We start from the raw sequence: 5,702 nt of genomic DNA, 5'->3' as shown, positions 1-5,702 counted from the left end.
CAGAGCTTGCGTCTGGAGGCGAGGGGGAGGGAGCCGGCCCTGATGTGCTGACCCGACAGGGACAGACCGCAGACAGTTGGAGACGGTGGACAAGCATGACCCCGGTAGAGCTATCCCAGAGCAGCATGCCAGGCCCGACCCTTGGGCAACCCCACTCCTGCGCAGGTAAGAGCGCAGCCTCATCTCCACTCCAATCCTGCCCTTCCACTGCTTAAGTGCGACACAATGTTAAAACTGGAATTTCTGCTAAGAATCGAAGACAGTAGACATCAGAAATGCGAGTGAGTTGTGAGGCAGGCCACCACGCAGAATTGGAAGAAAAAAAAAACCTCAAAACAAAACCCCCCAAAAAACCGTAGTGGCCGAGAAACTGCCAGAGGACTGCTAAGTCCCTCACCTATATCAAAGTGATCCTAGGAGCGACTGAAGACACTTCTAAACTTTTGGAAAGAGCTTCACAGAGGAATGACGGTGAGGAGGTTACTTGTTCCATTGTTCAAACCTAGTGAGAGAGGTTTTAAGAGGCCAGGTGGACAGCTTGATATGTGTTCCCTGGGGTATGGGGACTCAGTGGCCTAATGTATGTATTTGCTCAAAGAAACTAAGGAGCAAGAGAGGCCTGACTAGCTGCTCATGGTCAAGTTGAAAGAGGTGTTTGCACACTTTTTAATGCACAAATTTGGGGGCAACAGACGCATGAATTCTTCCCATGGTCTGGACATGATCTGCATGCATGAGAGGTGGGGGAGGTCCTCTCAGGCACTATCCGTCAGAGGGGCTGCCTGGAGGGCTGATAACATCTCCCAGAAGACAGTCCTAGATGTTACTCCAGGAGAGGGCAACCAGCTGAAGTAAGAATATTTTCACCAGGGCTAAGTGAAATTCAGGAGAGGGGTCCTCAGCATTGAGGGAGTCTCTCAAAATTCCATTAAAATTCCAGAGAGTAGGATGCCTGCTGATGACACTACTGACCATGGAGACTTTCCCTGCACCCTTGTTTATCTTCCGTCTGTGGGTGCAGACCCAGAAGTGCAAGGCCAGTCAATTCATGTTCAGAGATTTGACTATTACATAGGATGGCTGTCATAGTCACAGCCTGGGGGAGCATTTCTTATCTCAAAGTGACCAGAAAAGTAATGGAATTGCCCCTCACCCTATTCCCTCCCCTTCACTCCCTCATCCATGAAAAGGAGAACTAGAAACTGAATATTCCTTTTAAAGAGATAATAGGAAACAAAGTCACTTTATGATCTCAGCTCAACTGTTGTACATATTCAGAACTTTCCAATCCAGATTCCTTGGAGACAAAATGTAGCTGGCTCCGCATCTGTCAGGAGAGCATCCCTCTGGCCAAGTGTTGATCCCAGGGCCTACCTGGCTGGAGCGAAGGAAACGTTGAGGGAAAATGGGCCAACAAAATATATCAAATACTGTGTCTGCAGCAAGGCTGCTCTGTCTTTTAATTTTACCTTCCTTTTAAAATGAAGCAATACAACCAGTTTGGTGTGGAGCAGGAATGTACAAATAGAACAGAATAATCTATAGAAATTTTAAAAATTTAAAAATATCTGATGCATTGGTGCAGGTGGGCTAAACCTTTGAAATTAAGTGTAAGGCAATTTTTCTGTCCTTTTCTTTCTCCTCATCCCTACTTTTTCTTTCTAAGAAATGACACTTTGCCAACAAAAAATACTCTTGCCCCAGTTTTTCTAAAAATGTATGCTGCTTTTGTTTTCTCAATATTGAGGGGAACAAGTGCTCATTAATCTGAAATAAATAAGCTGAGGGTTAAAACTGATGACTGATAAATCTGCTTTTATAACAAAAAGATTGTAATGATAAAATATTATCTGACAGTTTTATGACCTTTTACAATTTGACTTATGAATAAATGAAAAGAGGATTTATTAACTTACATAAGAAACCTGGACATCAGTGAAAGTTCAAAATTAATGAAGTTTGCATAGAACTAATTCTTAGGCTAGAATATCTACAAAATAGGTTCTTGGAAGTAAAATTCTTGAAAGAAGAAGAATCTAAGGGATTTCATAGTATCTGCTTGGCATTAAATTAATGTTACCTTTAGGAGATTTAAGTGAATAGAAAGGTGGTGTGTTTCTGCCTTAGCCAAGGAGGCAAGACTCATTTAAGACAGTTACGTTGAAACTCATGCTGAAATGTGGATCTCTAGGGTTAAGTACTGATTTCACTGGTTCACAGTAGCAAGGGAAACTCACAGGAGAGGAGGTGGGTGCGCGCTGTGGCCCCAGCCTGTCCTCCGGCCAGTGGCTCTGAGAAAGGATTTGACCCCCACCAGTGAACAGAGAGCAGGACCACGTGTTAGCGCAGCCCCGTCGGCTGCCGCACACTGAGCCTTACCAGATTGCAGAGGATGAGCAAGGCTGATTTCAGAGTAGGAGTAAGATAAAAGCAAGTGGTTTTTTGTTTTTTTGTTTTTTTTTAACTCTGCAGAACTAGGAAAAGAGAGTATAGGTCCCAACAGAAGGAAAACATACCACTGAAAGTGATGGGAAAAGGTTCAGATTTTTTTCCCTCAGAAAAACAGTATGAGGCTTCCTCCAAGATATGGCTTCTTTGAAATGAGGTGTGAAAAGCCTTATGGAGCAACTGACAGTTTAAAAGAGAAGAGAATGAAACAGGGGACCCCTTAAGGAAACTGAAGTGACAGTAGTGGAATCACAGTGCACTGTCTTCAAAGAGCAGAACACAAGCTGCAGAACATGGAATCCTAGATGGTGGACAGCACCTGAGAAGACAGCGCAAAGGGCAGAGAAAATGTAAAAACAGGAAATATTTTGAGAGGAGATTATAGATGCAGGGGATAGAGAAGTATAATTATCCATCCATTTGCTGGTAATTATTCACCATATGGAAGGGTGAATGCACTCCTGGAAAAAGTCTAGAACAAAAGGAACAGAAGCAATGTTGAAAAATATACCGGAACAGTTTTCCATACTGGTTGAAAAGTGTTCTTTTATAATTATTTTAATCTCCTCTGTTCCTGGCCTATGTCCCTGTTCTTCACAGCTTTAAGGATGTGAGCAATTTAATTCAATACAAACTTTTTGATCATAGGTTAGCCAGTCTCACAGGTTAAAAATAACTCGCTGAACTTTAATTTGTATTTCTCTTACTATGAAAAATGTTATTTTCACTTGTTTAGGAATGACATTTCGTTTTTAACACTGTTTTGTTCTGTACCTGTTTTCTACTGTGCTGTAGCTCTTCTTCTTCTTCTTTTTTTTTTTTTTTTCCCGTAACCGTAGCTTTTCGGATGACAGGGAGAGCTGGCGGCAGAGCGTGATTCCGGGGGAAGTGCTCAGGAGACCTCAGATGCGAAAATGACGCTCATCTCGGCCTTCCTGGAGTTGCAGGATAAAACCCCAAGTAGCTTAGACTCCCTGGTGCGTTAGGTGGGAAAAAGCAGGTGGTCGTGACCTCGACGTGACTTGAACACGCAACCTTCTGATCTGGAGTCAGACGCGCTGCCATTGCGCCACGAGGTCGCGAGGAAAAGCTGACTTTTGATCTTTTAAGGCTCTTCCCTCCTGCACATCCCAGTCTTTCCTATTATTGCTCCTTCGTTTTTCGGGTGAACTTCAAGTCAAACGATAGGAAAGGAGCGAGGGGCGGGCGCTGGGCGCGGCTGCGCGAGCCCCGGGACCCCCAGCCCAGGCTGCAAGGCTGCAAAACCCGAATCCGGGTCCGCGGAAGGATGGAGGGAGTGGTGGTGCAGGAAAGGGTTAAAGGCGGAAACCAAACCCGGACTCTGCGGGCACACCTGGGAAGGGACTTGGCAACTTAGCATAAAAACTGCTCTCTTGGGTCCGCCCCTCCGGCCCCGCCCCTACTCCCACCCCTTCCCAATTGTAAAGCTAAAAGTCATTTTCGAAAATTTGAACATTAGAGAAGAGTGTAATAAAAATCAAAATCTATAATCCCATCACCCGCTGTGAAGCATTCTGTCGTATTTCTCTCCAGATTTCCTTCCTCCCAGGTATACACAGGTGTCCACCTGTGTTTGCTAAACCTTCTTCACTGTAGAATATAGCAAAGCTGCAGAAAACGGCACAACAGAGGTAACAGGCTGCGCTCACCTGCCCCACCAGACGGCCAGCCCCCGCAGAGCATGAAACTGCCTTCCTCTCCCACCAGCAACCAGTCGTGACGTTTACTGAAAGCTTCTTTGCTTTTCTTTAGTTTATTACCCAAATGTGCATCCAAACACACTATAGTTGTGTTCTGTCTGGTGTACATGTTACTTTTAACTCGCCCCTTTCTCCTCACATCCTCCCCTCACCCCAACGAAATGACATGGTGACCCTCTTGGCTCAGGGTTTCAGGACGTTTGCGTTGTCACCGTGTCTCCTGACCCAGGATGCTAACTTGGATCATTTAGTTAGCATGCTTTCTCCTGTGGTCCTCCACTATATACTACTATTTCCCTCTTGGTAATTAATAAATATTTTGGGGGTAAATGCTTTCAGACTATGCAAATACCCTGTTTCTTTTCACACTTGCACCCACTAATTTTAGCATCCGTCTTGACTGCAACAACTATTACTATGGTGTTTGTCTCATGGTGATTTTCTATTCCCCCTTTTCCTTCTACATTGATTATAATTCTTCTATGAGAAAGAATGGTTCTACTCTCCCATTTACTTATTATATACTGTATATTCAATTATTTGTTTGCATCAATACAGATTCATGGATATTTTTAAATTCCATCTGTTTAATCCATAGAACATAATTTATTATATTGTTTCTGAAAATTTCTCAGCTTTGTCTATTGTAAGCTCCTTCAGGTTGGCTCCTTTTGACCTCTGCCACCCTATTTTTAGCACTTCCATAGTTTCTGGCACAAGATGTTCCAGGCTTGTCTTGTAGTTTCCCTAAACCAGCCCTGGAATCAACCATTTCTCCAAGGAGTCCTGGTTCCTGTTGCTGGAGAATGGTGCTTAGAAATTCAGATCTGGGTGTTAGATGTGCTCATTGCAATGTGATGTCATTCTCCTTTTCATTCTTTGTAACTTCTCTGACACTGAGAAGCCCAGCTCTCATTAGCTACATGTACTTATTATAAATACACGTACAGGTATACACACGTGTGCATACATATGTGTGTTTCAGAATCACTAACCTGTGCACCTGTAAGAAAAGATTGACTAAGAGGATTTACTTTGTATGTGTACAGTTTTTTGTCTTTAGCTTTACAGTCAAAATATTGTTTTGCACAGTTATTTAGGTTAGTTCTTCTCTTCCCCAAGCTCTTCACTCTTGGTTCTATTATTTCTCCATAGTACAGTTGGGTTGTTATTTTTGTATTCCATTTCAGGTTCACGCAGGCATACACTGCTTGATAGTTTATTATTTTCTATAAATGTTTGCATTTGTAAAACACTACCTCAGTTCTAAGTGCCAGAGCTGTATGAAAGGTACCAGAAACTGTGTCACTCTCTTGTCATCTCTATTTCCCTGACCCACTGCCCCTTTCTTTCCACCCACCCCTGTAGGTAACTAATCTTTTCAGTTTCTGGTTGATCCTTCCTGCATTCTTTTCACAAATGGGCAGGTATATGCTTATTTTATTACATCTCCTCCTTTCTTAGATAAAGGATATCATACTATAATTATTATTTTTGCACTTGGCTTTTTTTCAGCTCAGCAGTTTTTTCCTG

General features: G+C 43.1%; 1 non-coding gene across 1 annotated transcript; it reads right to left on the bottom strand.

The window, feature by feature from the left end:
- Nucleotides 1–3,455: 3,455 nt before the first annotated feature.
- Nucleotides 3,456–3,527, bottom strand: TRNAW-CCA (transfer RNA tryptophan (anticodon CCA)). Its single transcript has one exon. It is a non-coding gene; the product is annotated as a tRNA-Trp (tRNA).
- Between the last annotated feature and the right edge of the window lie 2,175 nt (nucleotides 3,528–5,702).

The sequence above is a fragment of the Camelus dromedarius genome, chromosome 16 (genome assembly GCF_036321535.1).
Source record: "Camelus dromedarius isolate mCamDro1 chromosome 16, mCamDro1.pat, whole genome shotgun sequence".
NCBI lineage: Eukaryota > Metazoa > Chordata > Mammalia > Artiodactyla > Camelidae > Camelus > Camelus dromedarius.
Note: the sequence above shows the minus strand (reverse complement) of the source record. Positions and strands in the feature narration are given on the sequence as shown.